Source organism: Caretta caretta, chromosome 4, assembly GCF_965140235.1.
Source record: "Caretta caretta isolate rCarCar2 chromosome 4, rCarCar1.hap1, whole genome shotgun sequence".
Lineage (NCBI taxonomy): Eukaryota > Metazoa > Chordata > Testudines > Cheloniidae > Caretta > Caretta caretta.
In genome coordinates, this window is record NC_134209.1 from 35,119,353 (window position 1) to 35,133,871 (window position 14,519).

Below are 14,519 nucleotides of genomic sequence, written 5' to 3' on the forward strand. Positions count from 1 at the left end.
GTAGCCAGAGAAGACAGTCATGGGAAGAATAGAACCTGAAGTCAGTAAAGTTCAAACTGGAAAGAAGACACAATTTTTTAACAGTGGAAGGTCATCAATCACTGGAACGGTTATCAGCTGATACTGTACATTTGCCATTACCTGGAGGGCAAGATCCTCACATTTGCTCTAGCCCCTTTGTGCTGTATGAAAAGTCTGGAGTCATGTAAATGGGCTCTAAAAACCTGTCTCCAGCCCAGGGGAAATTCTCCAGTACAGGTGCTGTGGAAGATGGCCATGAGGCTGCCTTTCAAGGGCCTCTTTGCAAGTCCTGGAGAAGAAAAGGCATGATGGGGTTCGGTCCACAGTACATAGTACTATGGAGATTTCAGGCACCACTGTTGGCCCATAAGGCAGCCCTGTGAGCCTGTCATAACTTAGGCCCTTAGGTCTGTCTAAATTATACTGGGGGCTGTGGAGGAGCCTAGGATTGGGAAGGTACAAAGGTATCTGCGTCACCTTATCCTACCTCCCTGCTGGGCTGTGAGTTCTGTGCACTCAGAATCTTTAAAGCAAAATTGGAGGAGTTTCTAAAAGATACGATTGAGTTCAACCTCAGGTTATGGAGCTATCTATAGGAATCACTTGGTTAAATTCTGTGAGTTGGGCTAAGCAAGAGGTTACAGACCAAGATGCTCATGATTGTCCTGTCTTGCCTTAAAATCTATGAATCTATGGAAAGTTCCAAACTCCATAAAAGTTACTCCAAAATCTTTCATTGCTTGTGGTATCTAATAACATTTCTAAAATATCCACTTCAATGCAGATGAGCATTCTAGTGCTATGCTTTCCTCACTGTTAACCAATTAAAATGCAGAATTCATTAATTATATGCTAAGATTCATTATATTCGTGTCTAAGGGTCAGCTCCCGTTGATTTCAGTAGGAGTTGGAACAGGCTGCTAAAGAAGGTTCTGACTATAACTTTCCTGTGCCCAGAGCTGCATTTCTAGAAGTCTGCTTTTCATAATCTCAGACAATTCTGAGTTTATAGTAATTCTTAGATTGGCACTACGGGGCAGAGTTAAGGCTAGTTGTATAACCTTATTTGTGCATTTGAATGCTTCTTGAATATTTTAGATCTTTTTTTTTTCCAGTCGAAGCTAAACATAAACTTGGAGTTTCTAGGCTTTCTAGAATTATAAGTTTATAAGGTTTTTTTTTTCCCCCTGAAGTGTTAGATTCATTTAAACTTAGCTCTAGGTTAATTTTTGTTTAAAATATATAAAACATGAAATACATATGAAATATTAAGCCCACAAAAGAAATATATTAAATATTAAGCCCACAAAGGCAGCTCCCATTGACTTTGATTGGATTTGAGGCTGTTGATAATTAACTGTCTTAACAAATGCCTTTTTATCAGTATTGGCTTACTAAAAATTGCAGCAAAAGTACTTTTTTGCCTTTTTGAGACCCTGGAAGAAAACTCTATTTTCTTGATCTTGTAATATGCTTGCTGTTACTCAACTATGATAATGAGAACGACAAACATGAAGTACTTTTGGAATTGTCCTTAGCAGTTCCTCTTTCTAAATCCTGTTTAGCAGTGTTGTCATTACATTTCACGGCTTTTCTGGTTCACTATTGTCATGCTCAGATTGAAGAAATGTGAATTCTTGATCTGTCTGGTCATAAATAAACGGGAGGCAAGGGGTGAAGAGATGTAATTTATTTCAGTGTGAGATCACCAAAATTACTTTATTTTTCTTTCTTTTCTTAAAGTGGAAAGCATCCATGAAGCAGAAATTAATTTGCCTAATTTATGGACAATTAATATATGAGAAAATCCTTGCTGTAATTTCCATAAATTTTACTGGTTGTTGAAGTGAAGAAATGACATCATCCGAGGCCAGAAGATTTCTTCTGACTTACCCAGTTTCAAACCTTTCCTTTAAACAACTGTAGTATCATTTTCTTTCATTATTTCTAGGTTTAGATGTATGCTAGGAATTATTTGTAGACCCACAAAAATTTTGGGGCTCGATGCTGGAAGGATACCTGCACCAGAGTACATATGTAAGAGACAGGAGTGTGTGGGAACATGCAATAGGAAAAATGTGCTATGTGTATATTGGTAAAACAATGCATTAGAATGCATACTGCGACCCCCTTTCCCTTTAATCTATCAAGCCCTAAATGGCTTGGGTCCTGTTTGTTTGAAAAAACCCCGTACTTCTTTACTAATACCATCTCTGATGATCTGGTGTAAACTCTTGCAGGCTCTTCAGGAGGTTTGGAGGTTGGTATTTTGGGACAGTGTAGGGGTTGGTGCTTGTTTTGCATTGAGAAGCATTTTCTAAAATATTTCTATCCCTGTCTATGATTTCAGGACATGTTGGTTGATAATTATGTGTGGCTTTTTTTTTACTTTTGTACTGTGTCAAGAGATTATGATAGGTTGGCCCTCCATCTTCTTTAAGTGCCTTCATTTTTATAAGTAAAATTGAATAAAATATAGGTGTAGGAATGAATGAAGTTATATTTCACTGAACTTCTTTTGCTTTAGCCCTCTTTCTTCCATTTTTAATTCCTTTTCCCCCATTTAATCCTCCACATATTTTTTTCTATCACTTTCTTTTCTTTTCTTTCACAATTCTCTCCACCCTTCTTTGCTGAGATGAAAATAACACAAAATCATCAATGTTGTGTGTGTGTGTGTGTGTGTGAGTTCAAGAAAAACAAAAATACTTTTAAAATTATTTAAAACTTTAAAATTCAAGTCCACTGTCCAGGGAAGACATAAGGTTGCCAGCTGTCTAATTGCACAAACCCAAATACCCTGGCCCTGCCCCTTCTCCAGGGCCCCGTCCCCTGCTCACTCCAGCCCCCCCTCCCTCCGTCGTTTGCTCTATGCCACCCTCTGTCACTTTCACCGGGCCACTTTCACTGGGCTGGGGTAGGGGGTGGAGGTGCGGGAGGGGGTGTGGGCTCTGGGTTGGGGCTGTGGGGCAGAGGGGTTTGGAGTGTAGGAGGTGGCTCCGGACTGAGTCTGGGGCACGGGGTTGGGGTGCGGGAGGGGGCACAGGCTATGTGAGGGACTTTGGGTGTGGGGAGGGGGCTCTGGGCTGAGCCAGGGGCAGGGGTTGGGGTGCAGGAGGGGGTGTGGGCTCTGGGAGGGAGTGTGGGAGGGGGTGTGGGCTCTGGGCTGGGACAAGGGGTTGGGGTGCGGAGGGAGTGAGGGGGGCAGCGCTTACCTCGGGCAGCTCCTGAAAGCAACCGGCATGTCCCTCTGGCAATGGCTCCTAGACGGGGGGCCAAGGAGGCTCCGCATGCTGCCCCTGCCCACAGACTCCACCCCTGCAGCTCCCATTGGCTGCAGTTCCCGGTCAATCGGAGCTGTGGAGTCGGCACTTGGGGAGGGGGCAGCACGCAGAGACCCCTTGCCCTCCCGCTAGGGGCCGCAAGGATGCGCTGGCTGCTTCCGGAAGTGGCGTGGAGCCACAGCAGGCAGGGAGGCTTCCTTAGCTCTGCTGCTGTGCCAGGCCTTTAACGCCCAGTATCTCCTGGTTTGGCTGCTGTAGCCTCTGGGAGATAAAGTGTGATTCTGAGAGACTCCCGGTGAAACCGGGAGGGTTGGCAATCCTAGGAAGACAGTTTTAACTGAAGCAGACGATTTGTGCTTTCTGTAGGCCTTATTCAAAGCAAACTGCCACTGAGTCCAGTGAATATTTTCCTTAAGTAAGGCCTGCAGGATTAGGCCCATGATTACCAGACAACCTGATAGTGACTTTCATGAGCTTCTTTCTCCTCTGTTTCTTCATAGGTGTTTAGCATCCCAGTGACTGTCGAGAGACACTAGCACCCACTGACACTAAACCTCATCTTCAGAATGAAACTTATTTGGTCATGGGCCAACAAGTTGGAAAAATAAAAAATAGTAATTTGACAAGGATGGATCATTGTCAGAACTACTTTCTGGAGATAGTACATGACTCTTTATGCTGAATGATCGCTTGCCCTGTGCTGCTGAAACAATGAAAGTACTGACTGTTTGTAGTTGTTGTTTCGGATGCTTTTGACAACCAATCCTTGGGTTTTGTCCTTAAATTCCTCAAACCTCACACACATAACTGTGCTCATGTTCCCTGAATATCTTGCGTAGTTGTGTCACTTCTTTCTGATCCTGTAATATGTGTGCACGGGTAGGCCATAAGAGGAAGATCAGAAAAACTCAAAGACTAACCACAGTTACACATCCTCTCCATTTGAACATGCATCCATTCTAGATGACAGATGTGCTTGTGTGGTTAAAACACATTCTCCTAAGCTTTCTGCTACATTGCAGAAAAACTGAGGGGTACTTATTTTCTTATTTTTCTTGGCCTATTGCAAGGTAGCACGATGGAATATCATAGTGGTTGGTCATTTTACTTCAATAGCCTGTTCAAGGAACTTCCCTGGAGTTTCCACTGAAGGTTCTACAACATGTATTAATCAGAGAAAACAGCAAAATGGGTTGTGGAAGATTAATATCTTGGATTTATAGCTATAAGGGAACATCAGCTCTCTCGTACAACATAGCCTACTTAATGAGCAAATTAGACACAAACATCTTTGGTTAGCCTCCTGGTTTAAAACCAGAAAATGTGGCTACTAACTGTTCAAGGTAAGCCCCAGTCCTATTAAGTTTCTGTGGGATACCCTAAATTTTTTGTAACATCAGGCATTTTGGCTTCTACAAATGTTAAAAACAAGGAACAGGAATGAATTCAAGGTGTAACTCAAACAAGATCAACTTGTACTTGTTAAATTATCAGATTACAATGAGATATTGAAAGGTAACACAATAGTTCTTCACATGGCTGCAGTTGTCTCTAAATTAGATATCTTTAAATGAGTTCCAAGTATTTTGCAGGATCGGGCCCATAATCTCTATTAGAATATTCTTTCTATTTGAGAGGAATCTTTTCTGGGGGTGGGACTCTTCATTAAACACAGCTAAAATTGTAGTCTCTTAACTTTCTTACTTCATTACAGAGAATGAGAAGACCCAGCTAACAGTTGGCACTTTGAAAGGCAGATGCACATATATAAAGGGGTATTTAACTTAGGGGTGATTTAATTTCCCTATGGAAGTAGAGTTTGTAAAGACAGTTTCCAAGAATATTCTGGGTGCTTTTGTTGTTGCCAAATTCTGAACTTTTTTTCAATATATTAGAATTTTTAGCATGGATTTACAGTATCCTAGCAAAGGTAATAAAAGAAAATGGAATAAGATGTTTAAAAAATATATAGAATGTTTGAAATTTTTCAACATGTTAACTAGTTTTCATTTGCCAAACCCAGGCTTGTTGGCTAAATCCTGTTCTTATTCTCTGTTACAGTCTTCTGGTTTTATAGTATTACTGGAAACAATTTTTCCTTATATTGCTTTTCTCAATTATGCAAATCATTCCTCCTCTTTTCCCCTCCCAAATAAGCTGAAGTCAATATACCAGCAGTTTTTCATTTAAAAATGTTACTTAACACTAACAACAAGGACCATTACATATATTTAAAAAAAAGATTTTTAAAAAGCATCTTGTTTCCATATTGTAGAAGCCCATAAAAGGCTGCCAGACCTAGAAGGAATGGATAACTGAGAATTTTGCGTGTACGCTTTTATCCACATGCTGTCCTGATTATGTGCCATCCTATATGATTTTAAGGTATTAATTTCTTTCATTTTCATTAATTTCTTTCTTGAAGTGCTGAAACGATTGATCACCTTTTAGGTGAATCTAGTCAGTCCAACTGTTAAGAGTGATAGAATTCAGGTTTTGGTGCTGGGTCACATGATTAAATTTTGAGATCTTCAACTAAAGGAGCATTATTCCAGAGATTAATACATTTTTAAATCACAAAGACTTATTTAAGCTTCCGAAATGCAAGTAAAAGGTGATAATGCAACCTTCACTTTTCTTTTTCAATGTCACTGATGACTACAGGTCACTACTTTTACAAACTATAGGCCCTGATTGGGCAATGACTTGTGCACATGCTCAGCTCTGTGCGATGTGGTTAGTTTCAATGACTTCATGAGTAAGTTGCGGTTGATATATGAAGGAATCCAAATCATAGCTCTGTCAGTTTATTGAGGCTTCCTCCAGTGTGTTCTCTTGCCCTTGTTATTATCCTATAACAGGCCCAAACTTCTCTTGTCAGTAAAGATTTGGCTGGAGGTATTCAGTAGCTCAAAGAAGCATTCCTGTGGTACCCAAATGAATGCCCAATTTATATGTTGTGTATACGCAGATATGAGATTTGAATACAGCAGCAATTGTGTCTAACAGAAAAGCCAGTAGAGGATTTGTTTCTCCTTTAGTTAAATAAGAAAAGGCAGCCATGATACCTTGCAAGAGCGGGAAAATAACAACGACTCATTCCGCTGTGGGGCATGGTTCTCAAATTCTCTGCACCATAATTCTCTTGACGAGGATCAGGATAACCAGCTGCTTGAGTGCTGGATGGGGATTAAGTAAATAAAACCTTGTTTCTCAAGCTCAGTGATCAACTCCTCCACGTACTAGTTGGGAATGGCAAGCCTTTATTCTTGGCAGTTGAATGAACCCTGCTTGGAAGCGAAGACTAATCAGTCAGTGCCTTCTCAAGCATAAATGGGACCTTACAGAGGTTTTGTATGTTTGCATGGATTTCGATCCCACCGCATTTTAGTAAAAGAATTAGGAATTTGCCCCAGTACCTTTGGCTAAAATGACACCTAAGCCCACACCACACCCTGGCACACCACACACTCTGTGTCTTTGTGCAGATTTCTGTACCCTTGTCGTCTCCTTGGCAGCTGGCCTTCAGCAGTGGGCTAACATGAGTGGTGCTATTGCTGTGTAGTTCATGAACTGCTTTTGGACCTTTCAGAATGTTTTATTAAAAATTCAGCTTTTTCTAACACCGTTTATTTCTATCACTTTTATGGTTTCCTGCTCTTAATTTTTGTTCATATGTCTCAGTTTTATCTATTAAATGGCATGTTAATGGTTAATAGCACTGTGTGTTGGTTTCCAGTGGTAGAGAAACATGGATGACTGTGGTGCTTTATGTTGTGTGAATGCTGGCTTCTCTTGTGTCAGTCACTAACACAATGTATCGTTCTAAAACGATAGAAGGTCAAGAAGATCTAAAGCTATAGATGTTCAAGAATATGTTTTCCGTCTTACACTCCGTGGCAAGCTGTGCTTCGTAGTTAAGTAGCTTGCTTGATTTTATTAAGCCATTGTTTGTTTTTCTGGTTATCCAGGGAGTTGTTTGTGGCTGCTTAAAGGTTGACTGTATGACATCATGATACTGTCACATCCAGTTAAATGCATTTATGCTCTGGGCAGTACTTTTAGCAATGAGAAACTTACAACAAGCAAATTAGTTTCAAAAGCTTCCTTCTGGCAGCTCACCAAGGGTTAGTGATTACTCATGGAAGCACAATTCACATTTTTTAAAAAAGGAAAATGGTGCTGTGGTATCAATGAAGAGCTTCCTAAAATGAGGTTTTCTAACAAACAGAAGCAATATCTGTACCATATCAGCAAGTGACTAATGAGAAGCCTAATTTTTCATGCCTATGTAGTAATAAAAGAATGAAGGCACACACAAAAATCAACCTTATGAGCTGCATCTTAAAAAAATAAAAGTGAATGTGGTGTGAGGGTGTGGGTTGATGAAAACTCCACACTCATAAGTTATGTCAAACATCATGATTGCAAGGTGAACCAAAATCCTGCAGACTATTATTATTTTTAGTCTATTACTACCTAGAGGGTCAAATCAGATTGGGCCTGTTGTGTTAGGTTTTACTTCCTAAAACTCCCATTAACTTTAGCTGAAACCTTTGTGTTAATAAAAAACGTTGAGGGGGGTGTCTCAGTAAAGGCATGCGTGTGTCATGGAAAAGTGGTGACCATTCATAGTGGGGAGTATATTTATAATTCAAATCAATCACCACCACACATGCTACTTACACTTACTGTAGTATTTCCCATTTGAAAACCCAAGTTATGGCTTCATACCACTGGAGGTGGACTGGGATGCGTGGTCAGATATGTAGCAGCCAACCAGTAGTGATTGGAAACGTATCTGCATATGGTAAAGACAGGCATAATGCCTCTGGAGGTACTGGAATAGGCTGCTATGCCCTTAAGGTGTAGCACCTCCCCATCCTCACAGGTGTGCAGCAGTAGTTTCCTAGTCCTCTGCCTTCTAGGTCCTTGCACCTTTGGGGTGTGCAGTATAGGTCACCTCCAGTGCTCAGGAAATGGTGCTTGCCGAACCTTAAGGGGCTCCATGGATCTTCCACACTCCCTGTACAGCAGTGCAATAGGAATCGTGGTCTTGTATAAAGTCATAAAGAATATGGCAGAAAAGTAAAACAATGTGGCACGATTGATGTTGACGAGACTTTTTTTTTTAAACGATACCCACAAGTATATAATAGAGCTGGTTGGAAGCATGTAGTCAAAACATTTTTTCACTGGAATTTGCCAGACCATCAAAACCAAAAAGTTCTGCAGGACCTTGTTGATTTCAATGAAATTTCAATAAAAAACAGGTTTCAAAACCTGCCTAGTTTCTTGCCAGATCGTCTGCCCAGTTCCTTGGCAGCCCACCTAACGAGTTGACAGGGGACCAGGAGCTTGGAAGCCCTGGGAGTCCTGGTTCCCAGGATCCCAGTTTCTTGGCTGCCCAGGTGTCCAGTCTCCCTGACTCTGGGACAGCCTGCCAGATGGGTTGCTTCAAAGTCGGGGCTTCCAGGGTCCCTCACTCTAAGGTAGTCTGCCTGGAAGGCTGGGGCTTCCAGTAGGGCTGGGTGGAGAGAGGTGAATGTATTTCACAGAGAATTTAGAAGTGCTTGTTTTTGTTCCTAACCAGAATGAAACCAGATTTTGAAAACCTCCTTGGAATGAAAGTGCCATTCTTCAGCCAGCTCTTGGGTTGATATCTTTGTTAGTATCTTTTGTTAATTTGTTCGTGCTGTATATTAACATCACTCTGAGTCTTGGGTACCAAGCATCTGACCTGGGTTGGCAAATATTTTCAGAGGTCCCTTTAAGATGTATATTTCCATCACACTGAAAATATACTCAGTGTTCTTTTGGTGCTTTACTGCCAATTATGAAATGTCTGCACACCTTTAAGTCTATGAAAAACACATTATTGTTTTTATTCAAGAAGTTAGTTTTAAAGAAAATGCTTTTCCAGAAATTTTTGACATCCACATTATGCAGTAATTTTATGATCTTTGCTGAATAATATTTTGGATATAAAGCACTGTAAAGGGGGTTTGAGATTATGCTGTTTGTTTGGCCAAAATAAAGGTAGTTCCTCCCTCTTTCCCCTCCCTTTTTTTCCACCTGCTTGCAGAAAGCTATATTTCTTCAGACAAGGCTCATAAGTACCCTTTTGTGCCTGATTTGGGCCTCCAGGAAAGGCTCACAGCATCTGTAAATCTGGCAGCAAAATGGTATTTCCAGGCAGACAGAATGTTGCAGGGTAGAGAGCCAATCCATGGCTTTGTCTGAGCAGCTGAGAACTTCATCTGAGTAATACCACGGTGTACAGTAACACAGACCTGTGCCATGAGCAAGTACAGCATTGAGCAAGTGTTGGGGCCAATATTTATAGACCACTACGTAGCAGCCCTGGAGAGAGGGGAGAGGGAGAGCGAAATCACTGCCTGAACTGAAGGCAATTTTATTTCAGATTTTTGCCTTTAAACAAAGTTTGGTTTTTTTTCACTGTCAGGTTTAATCTCCTCTTGGCAAGTCCTAATAGTCTTGCTCCAAGCTCTGACTGGGAGGAAACAGAATTAAAACAAGAAGCTTGAAGGTAAGTAATTAGCTAGTTCGGTGTCACATTTACTTTGTGTCCTTGCCTGTGTGCTGCCCTTTGAGGGCACTGCATCAATAAGCAGGACCTGGGATACGTGTTCTGGCTAATAAGTAGCACTGCCTGATATTTCAGGATGTTTTTGGGAGTGTGGTTATTCTGTGTATAGTTACAGGGGGAATGTCATGTTGATTCTTATTTAGTAATATGCTTGAAAAGGGCAATTGGTGTTGGTCACCTCACAGCAGAAAGTCATAACTTGGGAATGAGAACACTATTTATTAGTGATTTATTCATTGCTGTTTTTAAAGCATCCAGTGCTTGTGGTATTGGACACTTGCATTTGCACCGTAAGCTGTTCTTATGTCATCCTGTGTGTGCTGTGTTCTTTTCAATAGCAGAAAGCTAGATAAAAACCCTGGGTAAGCTCTGCTGAGTGAACTGCTATCTAAGTTGACAGTCAGAGTCACTGCTGTAACGGCTGTGCAGGAGGAGCAGGACAGCAGGTAACAGCAATGCTCAAACATTTCACGTAAAACCATATATTTGATTAGAAGAGGAGAGAGAAACTCTCCCTGGTGCTTGGATGATGCTTACAAGGTGATATAGAAAACACGCCCTTTGTAGGATGTTCTCTGATAATAGAAAGGAAATGAGTTTTCATAACAAACTGTTATAACCAAGGTCGAAGGAAGATTCTCCCCCTCCTCACCCCACACAGGTAGTTACATAGAAGGTTTGAAAAATGAGTCTCTTTCCATTACATGCCATAACTTTTCAGCAACCTCCACCAAACATATGGGCTGCTGAGTTCATTAGTCATCTTTGTTTGCATATTCCAGGGTGTAATTTTAAAAGCTGGATTACCTAAAAAGGGGATAATTCTTCTAAACCTCTTTCCTGGCACCAACATGTAAAATCTGTGCATTTAGACATTTATGTTTACCATTCATAGTTCAGTGAAGATTAATTTGTTACATAAAGAACATGGCATTTTCCTGAATGAAATTTATCAGTTGACAACCCTAAAATTATTTCTTTAAGCTAAGAAAATAAGCTTTGGCACTGGTTTAAGATTTTGGAGGACAGTTGGGAGAGTAACTTGCAACTCTAGAGGGTTTTTAGACAAATACACTGTGAATATGTGTTAAAGATAATTTTAAGGTTGAGATACAAACTTACGAATACAAGGAAATGCAGGGTTAAGGCTCACACTATAGCCTTAACATGACCTGTTAACACTCTGCAACACATAGGGTATGTAACACCATCTACCATCCACTGTGTTGAGACTCCAAAGGACAGCAAAGTGAGTTAAAGATGAAGTAGCAGCGATGAGTCTGTATTTGGTTTGTTTGGACCATTGGGATATTTAGCCTCTAATGTTGCTTTATTTTTTTATTGTGATGTAAAAATAAGTTTGTTTGAGGAGATGTGATGGGATCCCGGGATACATCTTGGAACTGGGGTACCATTGTGTCCCCTTAACTTTCCAGACTGGGCTTTCTCTCTCAATGCTTTGCTAGTGACAAGCAGCAAAGCCCTCCAGATGTTGTCGTCACTCAGTACAACAGCATGTGGAACCACACACCCAGATAAATTGTATCAATGCTCCCTGAGCCACTCACAAATCACACAGAGAAAGACACCAGCAAATCTCCTAAGTCCTCAGTATTGCACCCCCGGAATAAACCATCTTGCCCCTGTCAGAAGCCTGACCAGTGTTCGTTTATTACCCAGTCCACTCCTCCTTCCATGTGGAGAGGATACATACTAGCCTTTGTAAACTGAGCTGAAATATTTCGCAAGCACTTCAACCAAAACACACTGTTTTCGGTTAAATATAAACCAGATTTATTAACTATTGAAGGATAGATTTTAAGTGACTATAAATGGCAGGCACAAAAGGTCAGAGTTAGTTACCAAAGAAAATAAAAGGTAAGCGCACAGTCTAAATCTTAAACCTTGTTAGATTAGGCACTATTTGGATCAAGCGGTTTTTCTTATCCCACTAGATGTTGCAGATAGGTTACAATTCTTAATACACAGGTTTTCCCTTTAAGCCTAGGACCAGTCTTCTCAGTTCAAGTCCTTTTTCTCCCAGCGTTCTTGTCACTTCCAGCGTAGGTGGAGGAGGAGACAAGTAGTTGCATGATGCCACTGCCCCTTGTTTTATACCCTCAGTCCATGTGCCTGAAAAATGGAAAATATTATCCCAGACAAGTCCTGGTGGGCTTTGCTGAGACATAGAGTTGAGCAGTGCCCCATTGTGTGATGCTTGCGCAACTCTCTTACAGAATTACAGATCCTTTGTTTACAGCTCCCCAGCTGATTAACGATCATGATGATCTTTCAATGCCCGCCCCTTTGTTGTCACTGGAAAACTAACAGTGGACAACTCCCAAACTTACAACATATTTCAATAACAACTATACAGCAAAATCTCATAACTTCATACATGCTAATGCTATACAGAACAGTGGGTTTCAGCAGATCATCACCTTTCATACGATATCTTACATGGCATGCTTTATATGAAATATCGCAACCATTTAGGAATGATGGATATGGGGGCTACAGGGTGCTACTTTGAGTTACAGCATGTCATGGGGCGGGGAAATTAGAAAGGAAAAATAATTTAAAATCTCACTGACATTTTCAGGTAGCCATGAGCTAACTTCAATAATTTCAAGAATTCCAGATGAAGAATGGGGACTTGCAGAAAAAAGATGCATAGTTAATAATCATGCTTGTATGTACACAAGATGTGCCCCTGCCCAAACATTCTGTATGTGTTGGAACACTTGTTGACATCACAGATACTGGAAATATTGAGAGGCTGTATTGGAAAATCCAGCAAAGAAGAAGGGAATATACTTATGGTAAACGACAATTAACAATAACAGAACTGATCCATCGGTGGGCAGAAATAAACACCTCTCATTATGGAAGTTATAGCAGAGGATGGGCATCACAAATAGATGTGTAAAAATCTGTCTGGGTAGGCGCTGGGCTTAATAAAACACAGTGGTGTTGCATCTGTTTTTGAGGTTTATAAAAATACAACCAGCACAAATTTCACCTCATAAAAATATATTATGTGTTTAACCACTTAAAGGTGATGTGGATGTCCTCTCTGTTCCCAGCAACAAAACTGAGAGGCAGCTGACTGGGAGCGAGAAAGGATGTAGCGGTTGTGAGAGTCTGTACTCTGCTATAAGGGGACACAACATGCCAGTGGACTGGGCTTAGCAGCCTCAGAATTTCACAAGTCGTGAATGAGTCGGTTCCCATATTTCTGTAGACGTAGCAACATCAACCTCTGAAAATAGATTTGTTCTTGTGGTGTTGCACAAAGCCTGATCTTGCTTGCCTTGTGCACTTAAGTGGCTTGAGTTTTGGGCAAACAAACACAGCAGAATTGTGTAAAAAATTGCTAATATCCCATTCCTAAAACACTCTCATTTGAATTTTATTATTAATTATTATTTGTATGATCATAATGCCTAGGAGCCCCAGCAGGGACCAGGGGCCCATAGTCGTCGGTGCTGTACAAACATGGAGCAAAAAGGTGGCCCCTGCCCTCAAAGAGCTTACAATCCAAGTATAAGACAAGAGACAACAGATGGGGCAGTACCAGGAAACAGTGAGACAACTTTGGTCAGTATGTTGGGCAGTGGTATCAGCACACCAGAAGTTTAACTGTTCTCAACTTTGATTTATTTTATACCTTGTGTTCATGTCGATCTTGGTATAACCAAGTGTACAAATGATGTAGGAGATGTAAACATTTATAGATAGCTTTTTTGTTGTAATTCCCCCTCCTAAGTTTCATAAGCCTATATATAGATGCTTTAACTTCACGGGGAGGAACCAAGTTAGCCTCTTGGTCAGTGGTTTCACTGGAATATTGCTGTCATGAGGTGGAGGGAGAGATTCTCTTTCAGATAGCCAGGACCAATCAAGTAAAGCCCATTTTGTCTATATGCTATCACCTAAGTCTGACTTTCTTTCTGGGGCTGGGGAGGGAGAGTCACAAACTTCATGCTGACTGACTGCAGGAATGATGATGTGATGAGATGGGGTTGGTTCTTGCCTGCTTGCCTGATGTCAATACACTTGGGAGGACTCTTGAGGGGGCTGCTTCCTGAAACAGGTGTAAGGGAAGGGACCAATTGGGATTAAAATGTTCCTCGCATGACTTCACCAAATAGATGGCAATGGGAGTAATGAGAAAGGAAAGGAGTCTGTTTTTTGTAGGTGGGCCCTGCACCAGTCTCTAGGAATCAGGGGAGAAGTGGGAGAGTAAAACCCCTCCAAAACAAAATCCTCAACCTTTTTATTAGCTTTAAGAAAAAAAGACCATCGGGTTCTTGTCCTGTCTTCCATGCTAGTGCTGTGTATGAGATTACTACAGTGCTAGAGCTGTCATCTCCTCAAAATCATAAGATTAGACTTAAAAATCTTGATATTTTAAAAAATAATAAATGTGTTCCTTCTATTTGGTTTTTGTTTCTTTGAGCCTTTCAAGTTTATATTTTTAGACTTTCCTCAGCAAACACAAGGATTAGAAACTTCCGTTTTTAATGAAAACATGACTCCAGGAGCTGAGAGTTTGTGAAAAAACACCAAATATTATGATACAGGCAATAAAATTGTGAGAG

At 40.8% G+C, this 14,519-nt stretch overlaps 1 protein-coding gene across 3 annotated transcripts in view; it reads left to right on the forward strand.

Annotated features, from left to right (window-relative positions):
* Positions 1-14,519, forward strand: part of BMPR1B (bone morphogenetic protein receptor type 1B) — a 353,771-nt gene that overhangs the window by 171,039 nt on the left and 168,213 nt on the right. Inside the window, exon 4 of one of the 3 annotated variants that reach the window (XM_048846945.2) lies at positions 9,772-9,855. The exons of the other annotated variants lie outside the window; for them this stretch is intronic. The gene's annotated coding sequence lies outside the window, so the exon portion shown is untranslated. The remainder of the gene's footprint in view (positions 1-9,771; positions 9,856-14,519) is intronic. 3 annotated transcript variants of the gene reach the window in all.